This window comes from Protobothrops mucrosquamatus, unplaced genomic scaffold (genome assembly GCF_001527695.2).
Source record: "Protobothrops mucrosquamatus isolate PMUCROS unplaced genomic scaffold, P.Mucros_1.0 scaffold_281, whole genome shotgun sequence".
Taxonomy (NCBI): domain Eukaryota; kingdom Metazoa; phylum Chordata; class Lepidosauria; order Squamata; family Viperidae; genus Protobothrops; species Protobothrops mucrosquamatus.
Window position 1 is genome coordinate 1,417,050 of NW_015386357.1, and position 10,113 is coordinate 1,427,162.

The 10,113-nt window shown below is 36.6% G+C and overlaps 1 protein-coding gene across 1 annotated transcript in view; it reads right to left on the reverse strand.

Moving 5' to 3' along the window:
- The window catches only part of PPM1L (protein phosphatase, Mg2+/Mn2+ dependent 1L), a 115,366-nt gene that overhangs the window by 24,122 nt on the left and 81,131 nt on the right, over positions 1–10,113 (reverse strand). The gene's annotated exons all lie outside the window — the stretch shown is intronic.

Here is a 10,113-nt window from a genome sequence, read left to right on the forward strand (position 1 = left end):
CCCACTTCAAGTGGTAGAAAAATAGCCTTTGTATTTTTAGCAACTAGGTTGAAAAGAGTCCAGGAACTGTAAAAAGTAGATTTGGAGACTGCACATTATCCTGGGACCTCAAATTGTTCATTTTATTTTACAATTTACTATGAACAATTAATCCAGCTGTATCTTCAACACTAAACTATAATGAATCAAACTATGGTCACATATTTATTTATTTACAGTATTTGTTGGCCAACTCAATTGGTTTAAAATTCTGTGTAGTGAACAAGAAAGCATGAGTGTAAAAGTTAGTCAGGTTAAGTTAGTCAAAACTTGGCCACAGATTTCAGATAGGAATGGCTTCAAAGGAAATGGTAAACAATATATAGAAACTAATTGAAGAAGCAGAGAAACAAAAACAGATCTTTAGCTGAAACAGATTTTTACAGGAAACACAAAATCTTCCCAAGCCACAAATTTCTTAGTGCCACAGTTATGCTGGTGGGCACAATAGGAAGTTGTTTGTTCACCTTCAATTATTTCGCAATTACACAGTCTAACAGCCTAAGTTAGCACATTAGCTTAGTAAACTGATATTATGAAGAGGGAATTAGTACTTGCTCAAGTGATTCATAACTCTGAAAAGAATGCAGTCTGCTTTCATAGGAAGTTGACTGGCCATCTGGTTTTGAAAGAAGGGAAGAAAATAAAACATATATACTGTATATTTACAGAAACCAAATACATGCACATCTCATGACTGCATCCTGATTATTACATAGTTGCTAAGTAGCAGAAGTGCAAAAATATCCCCCTCCAAACTCTTGACCGTATCTCCACAAAAAAATAATGTAAGATTGATTACACAACAGATGTGCATCTGAAGAGGGCAAACTGGACTGTAGATATATGTAATTTGGGAAAGCATGATACAATATAGGAAACTCTATTCCAACCAGTTAGCCATGCCATCCATGAAGATACTCTATTCCGTTTCTCTCACATATTTCTTCCCCTTTCTACAAATTAAAATATACCCTTTCTAGAAAACCCAATATCTCTTACAGAAATATCAGTTATTGGTACCATTCTGAAGCTACAAGAGAAAAAACAGTTATTGCTCCTTGATTAAAGATGAGACTTAAAAATAGCCAGAAAATAAATTTCATTTTTCTTCATGAATTCCCCCCTATTGCTCTCCTTCTCCTTTCAGTTCCTTTGAAATATCTTTTGCTATTTTGTCTGAATTGGGGAAAGACAACTTTCTCTACAAATATGAAGTGCAGTTAGAAATGAGTTTTCAGTTTTAGAAGTGGAGGCAATCAATGATTTCTCCATTTTGGCTTTAATAGCAAGCTACAGTTTTTCTGAACTCCAGGAAATTATGAGAAGGCAAAAAGGAACATGTGAATGGCCCTGATTCCTGAACTTAGGGCCTCATTATCTGAGGGACCACCTATTTCAACATGAACTTTGGTGGACACTGAGAGCTGTCCCACCCCTTGAAATAAGTCATCGTTTCTCAAAATCTTCTTGCAGGGCACATGGCCTTTTCTTGTTATACCTAAGCATGGGAATGTGCTTTCTCTTTCTTTTTCCATTTTTAGAAAAAAAAAAGTCAAGCTCTTCAATTAATGTCAGCAGTGACTGTTAGCTGCGTGGGACAAAGGAGATATATAAAATCATATAAATGACTCACCTGAGCTATATTCAGCTATATTAGCATCAATATATGAGAGTTTGAACTTGAATAGAGGACTGAACAATGCATGATGGTCATGTCCTTGCATCACAATTTCTGCTTTTGACACAGAGCAAGTATCTGAAGTAAAACAGTATTTGTAGTCACTTGCACTTGAGTACTGCTTTTGATAATATCTGAAGACTGTCTTGCATTGAGCAGAAAAGCTATATTTGGATTTAATACGGTTGTGTCCATATAGTAACTAAGAACTAAATTTTAACATTACCTCTGGTAATGGTAATGTGGGTTTAGCTTTACCATTAAAGATACAAAAAATAACTGCAATTAGCAACTTTTTTTTGGATGGCATTAAGTATTAAAGCAGGGAAAATTAATCATTATTTTTTAGTAATGCTTTCATCTTCTGTATTGTTCAGCACACTGCCTTCTGGTAGAATGCCAAATATATAAAAAAATATCATTGCACAGTATCAAAGGAGAAATCAAAAGGAGAATAATTAATTATACTTTAATTTCTTTTTAATAAATATAATTCAAGATGGAGAAACTTAAGTTCAGTGATATTGCTTTTTGCAGTTTTTCTACCAGCCCAGATCTGTTGAAATTCTATAAGAATGTATGTATTTTCTTATATGTATCGGGATTGTAATTCCTAGAAGTTGCAGTCAATGTGATATGTGTTTGTTGAGAATTCTGAAAACTGGAACTTCAAACCCTTGAAATCTGGCAGGCTGAGAAAAACTAATAGAGGAAAAAAAATAGAGGGACAAAGGAGAATATTGTGTTATTATCTCTGTTTCATTCTTAAAGTCCTCCCAAAATGCTCCAAAGGAAAATATTTGCTTAGTTAATTGGTGTGGTTTTTTTTAAAAAAAAGATCCTTAAGCTTCTACAAAATGTTATTTTGCCTTTCCTTAATACTTCTGTGGCAATCAGCATGTTTGTTTGTAATTATTCGAATTATCAGATGTGCGGGTTAGAAGAATGGCTGCAAGCAAGCAGACAAGGTTATGAAGGCCTCATGTGTCAGCCGTTCCCAGATGGAAGTTAATGCACGTAATGATCTGCAGTGCTACCAGCACATCTGACAATTTGAATAATTACAAACAACATGTTGATTGCCACAAAAGTATTAAGGAAAGGCAAAATAAAATTTTACAGAAGCTTAAGGACTTTTTTCATCACTTTAATAAACTAAGCCTGGAAAAATCCTTCCACTTAAAAAAACAAACACAAACCAAAAATAGTACTCTATAAATGATGTGCCCTAGCAGACTCTCCAGCAATGGGTGAACAAGGAAGATTTTCTTTTGAAGGCACACTCCTTAACATAAATTAATTTAGCTGACCAGAGAACAGTTCAGCAGCTCTGTGCTATTGCAGTTTATTATTATTTTTATTTCCTTCCTACCAATTTGGCTTTCTATAGCTGTTGGGAGAGATTGGAACAAGAATGTAAAATAAATTCCAGCTGAAAGAAACAACAGGAATACAAGGGGAAAATACAATGAAAGTAGCAATAAAAGTCTTCTAATAACAGCTGAGTAGCAAAGTGAGGATACTGAAAATAAAAGCTTGATTGCACAAGGGTTGGGGGGGGGGAATAGGGCTTGGGGGGGCTTTTTTGCTGGGAGGGGAAGGAGAAGCTCCTAAAACCATTCTTCCCTCTCAGCCATAATTACACTCCGCAAAAAGTTGATAAAGCCTTTCTTTTAATAAATCAAACTATAAATTCATAGTTTTATAAAAAAAAGTTTGTATGAATTATTGCATGGCATTCACTTTCCAACAAAGACATCATCATCCAAACCAGAAAATGGAGATTAGGATCTTGCTGGGATACAGCTTCCTAACACACCAATTTCCCTGTTTCATGTCAGCCCGTCCATCTGTTATGGAGCAAGATGCATTATCATGTCTTTGTCTTTATGCTAAGCCTATTAGACAATAGGGGAAAAAAAAACTCTACAAAGTTTTAGTAGCCAGGTGTTCCTATTTAATTCCTATTGGGAATAAGTTTTATGAGAGTCCACGGGAGTAATTTTTGGATTAGTATTTTCTATTTTGTAAACGCCCCCCTACAACCCCATTCATGTCAGTATGATACTGTTACGCCAATGCTGATTCTTTTTAATCTGATCATCAGGTACAGCTATACTGATAGAAGATAATATTTGCTGCTCAGGATTGAACTGTAAGGTCTCTGAGCTTGTTGGTTTTCTCGCAGACGTTTCATTACCAAACTAGGTAACCTCATCAGTGCTAGTTAGATGATGCTGTTACCTAGTTTGGTAATGAAATGTCCGTGAGAAAACCACCAAGTTCAGAGAGCACCAAGGACCCTATAGGTACAGCTAACCAAGTTATGCTCTTGGTTATCCTCAAGCACCTGATTAGTCCAGTTCTTTTTATCTTTCCATACTTTTGCACTACTGCTTGGCAGATTACAGTCCTAAGTATTTCTCCTTATAGAAGTAAAAAATCAGGAATCTGGTAGCACCTTTTCGACTAACACATTTTATTAAAAGGAATCAGATACTGGGTTTTCTTTTGATCCATACTGCACTGTGGCAGCGAAAATGATAGTGATTTTTATCTTTCATCCTGACATACAGTATATATTTTAGTTATTTGCCAATCTTAAATGAAATGATTTAGTGCGATATTTCTAGTCTGCCAAACCAGGTACAGAAAATGATAATATCTTTCCGTTCAAAAGAAGTTGCTCTTCTCTGACTTTCACTGATTATAATTCAAACTGGTTTTCTGCCTAGGAATTATACTTTTAATGTACCTAGGAATTCACAATTTGTACGTGGATATATACCGATATGCATTCAACCTGCACATACAATTTACTGAACACTAAAGCTATCTAATTCTCTTACGAACAGCAGATTTTCTAGATGTGTTAAGATATCAATCAATCAATCAATCAGAATAGAAGGGGCCTTGGAGGTCTTCTAGTCCAACCCCTTGATTAAGGGAAAGTGGAAGGAAAGACAAGAGGATGAACAGCAATAAGGTGAATGGATGCATTTTTGGTGGCTATGAGTGCACCATTGGAAGACCTAAAAGACCAGGTTAGGAATAGGAATAAATCATTACGGGGGAAAAAATCTGTTTATGTCATTGGTAGAAGTTAATAGCAGCGTGATAGAACATAATCATTATCCATCACCATTATCCACCACAGATACAGTGGTACCTCGGTACTCATTGTTAATTGGTTCTGGAGGCACGTTGAGTACCAAAAACAATGAGTCCCAAACAAATTTTTTCCCACAAGGAATAATGTAATGAATCACAAGACAGCCGATGTCGACAGGTTATAGCTTGTGCATTGAGTACCAACAACGAGTACCACAACAAAATGTTTGGGTCAAAATGTGTTAATTACCAAATTTGATGAATTTCAAAAGTCGAATACCACTATATTTTGTTACACACTGTACCCTGAATAGGGACTAAAGGGTCATAAAGAGGGGGTGGGGTGGGGGGGTGTTTGGTTTTTATTCCCCCCATCTGCTGGGTGGTTGCAGCAGGTTTTGGTCACTTCACATGACCCTGGGACACTGTGACCGTCATAAATATGAATCAGTTGCCAAGCATCTGAATGTAAATTACAAGACCCTGGAGATGCTGCAACATTCCAGCTGATAGGGGTTCTTCTGGGCTGAGCAGAAGCACCAGGATCAGCGCCCAGCTCCAGCTGGACCCTGGCACTGATCCTGGTGCTTCCAATGACCCAACAGCCCCGAAGAAACGCTGATCCTGGCGCTTCCGCTGACCCCTGACAGCCCTGCAGCTCCAGCCATCTCTCGCTCAGGCTTGTGTGGTGCTGCCACTGGTTCAGCTCATTCCCCTCCCCCGCTACCACTTTTCTAGGTTGGTCGCGTACCACCTGCCAGGTGCCAATGTACCACAGGTGGTACCCGTACTACTGGTTGAAAAGCCTTGCCTTATGACACCTCAGTAAGAGAGTATTTGTGGAGTTGAAGTCAATGGATTTTTAATCTTTTTGAAATGATTATTAAGCAAAGAAAGACTATCTATATCCCCTGTAAATTATCTTGTGCAGCCATCTTATTATAAGATGTTCCAAGGTGTATGAAAAGAAATCAGTGTAATGTTGGCTTAGGAAAAACTGGCTGTATTATCACAATTTCTAGATGATATTATGTAGTGGCTAAGATTACAATTCTATAGAAACTTATCTGCGTACAATATCCACTGAATTCAATGGATGTTATTTCTAAGTGTATTACATGACATATGAAAAGTCCTATCAGAAAACTGTTGGGCGACTGTATTTGGGATAGTAGCTTTTCTACAAGGTCTGAAGCCTTTAGAAAGATATATCTTCTGGACCATGCAAAATCTTGTTATGTTCTATAAGATATAATTTAGTGTCATCTAGTGATAATGAAAGGTTCAGGTCAAGGACTACTTGTACTTGTTTTGGAGGCTTCAGTTGATCTGTGTGCTGCAGTAATGGCATATATTGTAATAATTGGTTGGCTGTTTCCAATATGTTTTTGACTTATGGTCGGGTTATCCTTTTCATAGCTTGTGTTGGTTGTGATATAGTGGGTTGAGTGGTCAGGCATTTTTGATAAAGTTGTTTGGGTGTTCATTTTACTGGAATATGTTGTATAGGCAGTCTGTTTCATTTTTGGGTATTCTGGATTATTGCAGTACTTTTGAATAATCAACACTCAATGAACAACTAAAAACCCCCACACAACAGTCACCATATAAATACTGCACATGAAAGTGCTCAAGGCACACACTCTGCTAGAGAGAAGTTTCCTGAAGAAGGGCTCCAGCATGAGTCCAAAAGCTCGGAAGACTAAACCTCTGGTCCCAGTGACCGATCCAGATTGGATCCTGCATCATCTGTTTATTTATATTATTTTATGTTTTAATTTTAGTGTGATTATGGATGTTTTAACTGTAATTGCATATTTTATCATGTTGCTAAGAGTCCTTTGGGGTTGTGGTGGGATGGAAATGTAAGGGATAAGTAAACAAATAAGTAAAATACATGTTGCTGGATTGCAGGCAAAATTTCAGTACTGTTTAGGAAGTGACTGCTACTACTTGTTTCTGGAGAAAAATGAGGACTTTTCCTGCTTGCCCTTTTTAGAACATTTCTGATCAATATTTAAAGGTCATAGNTCAACAGCATATGGCACTATTTGCAGTCATAATAAGCACTTTCCTACTGTCTAAAAATCTGTCATCAAGGTAGCTTAATAAACAAATGACAGATTCATTCTGTAATATAAAATGCATAGAACCTTAAATTAAGGAATGAAAAGAGAAACACAAACTGGAAATCTTACAACTTCAAATATTATTTTTGCATTTTAATTTTGCTGAAGGGTGGACTTCACACCTAGATACATTCTCAACAATTTGAAAAAAACTGAAGCAGCATCTGTTCCATAACTTCAGATAAAATGAGTCCTATCCAAAGTTTTTGATGTTTGTTCCAAAATTCCTTATTCATTATTGAATTATGATGTCCATAATGTTAGAAAATACTGCATCCAGTTTTGGTCACCACGATGTAAAAAAGATGCTGAGACTCTAGAAAGAGTACAGAGAAGAGCAACAAAGATGATTAGGGGACTGGAGGCTAAAACAAATAAGGAACTGTTGCTGGAATTGGGTATGTCTAGTTTAACGAAGAGAAGGACGAGGGGGGACATGATAGCAGTGTTCCAATATCTCAGGGGCTGCCACAAAGAAGAGGGAGTCAAGCTATTCTCCAAGGTGCCTGAAGGCAGGACAAGAAGCAACGGATGGAAACTGATCAAGGAGAGAAGCAGCTTAGAACTAAGGAGAAACTTCCTGACAGTTAGAACAATTAACCAGTGGAACAACCTGCCTCCAGAAGCGGTGAATGCTCCAACACTGGAAGTTTTTAAGAAAAGACTGGACAGCCATTTGTCTGAAATGGTGTAGGGTTCCTGCCTGAGCAGGGGGTTGGACTTGATGACCTCCAAGGTCCCTTCCAACTTTATTATTATTATTATTATTATTATTATTATTATTATTATTATTATTATTATTATTATTATTATTATTAAGTTAATTTTAATGAAATGGAAACTAAATAATTTTTTTTGCCCCATTACCTTCTTTTTTACCCCACCCACTTTTCAAAGAACAGCTGAACGCCTCTGGTTAAAAATTCAAGGGCCAATTTAATTTTTTTTTTTGGTTTGGAGTCCTGGATTCAGGACCATAGAAAATGATGCATTGATAAGTTTCGTTTGTGCAAATTGAGTCCTGTGGATGCTTGATGATTGTAAACCTAGGCTTATGATTTAGTTTAACTTCTGAACACATTTGATGCAGTGGAGCAATTACAAGATTGAAGGTCCCAATAGGCTTTTCTTTGGATTTTAAAACACAGTAGCCATGGGAAATGGATGGCTGAATGTTTTCTATCTACAGAAAACAGATGAAAATACCAAGGACATGAAATAGGGTTAAGTTTTGGGAAGGTATTGGTAGTTCTTATTTCTGTTATTTCTCTTGTTACCTGCTTTTCACCCTCCCCACCCAAATCTTAAGTCATGAAAGTCATATCGATAATCATATAATAATTTTATTTAAATATAAATCTACAGAAAGAAGTTATTACAAGTAGTCCTCAACTTACAACCACAATTGAGCCCAAAATTTCTGTTGTTAAGTGAGTTTTCCCCATTTTACAACCTTTCTTGTCACGGTTGCTAAGTAAATCTCTGCAGTTGTTAAATTAGTAACCCGGTTATTAAGTGAATCTGGCTTCCCCATTGACTTTGCTTATCAGAAAGTTATAAAAGGTGATCACAGGACTCCAGGACACAGCAACCGTCATAAACATGAACCCGTTGCCAAGTATTTAAATTTTGACCATGTGACCATGGTGGGGAAGCTGCAAAAGTTGCAACTGTGAAAAATGATCATAAGTCACTATTTAAGTGCTGTTGTGACTTTGAACAGTCACTAAATGAACTGCTGTAAGTCGAGGACTATCTGTATTTCATGGACGGAAGAGAAAGGCTTTTTAAAAGCCTCCCCATAACAGTAGTAATATGATTCGGACATCTATTCTCCTGGATACTACTTAGAATTCTAATTCTGACTTGATTTTAAAAGAGTTTATTTTGATTGGTTATAAAAATATCATGGCAGGCAGGCAAATGCACGGGCAAATAAGTTATATCAGTGGGCAAATCCACAAGTATTTGCCTCATTAGAAAATCTGACTTGTTACCTATGTATAAGGAAAGAAGGGCACAGAAAAAATACACAGCTGGACCTTGCATATTGAATACTGGAAAAATAATATGTTAATGTATGTAAGAGGCTACATGATGTAGGAGATGAGCAGGCTTAGCTGGAAGTAGGGTTAAAAGTGTCATTGGTTTAGAATCTTTGAGCTCCTGCAAGAGATTTAATTCTGTTAACCTTTATCTAGCTCCAATTTAGCTTTGACTGTTAGTTGGCTAGATTCTTGTATATAGGTAGCAATAATCTTGTCAGTGCTTTGAACTCAGTGAGTGCTTCTGGTTCCTTGCCCCGACACATTGTGTTGTTGTACAGTAAGTCTTAAAATAAAAATGAGCTACCTCTCTTTTACATACTTTGTTCTTCTTAAACTGAGTATCAGCCCTGAAAAAGATGAGTCACATTGAAGCTGTCTTGAAACACAGGGCTGTAGCTGTAGAAAAAGGAATAGGTTGGTAGAACAGTAACTGGGGCCTCTAAATAATAATAATAATAATAATAATAATAATAATAATAATAATAATAATAATAATAATAATAATAATAATAATAATAATAATAATAATAATAATAAAGTTGGAAGGGACCTTGAAGGTCATCTAGTCCAATCCCTGCTCAGGCAGGAAACCCTATACCATTTCGGACAAATGGCTGTCCAGTCTCTTCTTAAAAACTTCCAGTGTTGGAGCATTCACCGCTTCTGGAGGCAGGTTGTTTCACTGATTAATTGTTCTCACTGTCAGGAAGTTTCTCCTTAGTTCTAGATTGCTTCTTAGTTCTAGATTTGCTATGAGAACCAAAATGTTCTAAGAGAATTCCCTTAGTCCTCTTTCTGCCCCATAGGCAGCCAACAAGTCTCCCCCTTTTTTCTTATCTTCTTAAGATGGTTGGAACAGGGTAGAATTCTTTCCCACTACTTTTGCTTCTGCTTGATTAAAAGAGCATTTTGGTGAAATTCTATGGAATGAATAAAAAGGCAAAGAAAAAAGGGTGAGATGAAAGTAGAATACATTTGTAGAGTATGAGTGCGTGTGGTGTGTGTGTGTGTGCACGCGCATGCATTTATGTATATGTATGTATGAAGAAAAAATATCCCTTTTAAAAAAAAATCACTCTCTCAATCTTTATCCAACTTGTAGAAT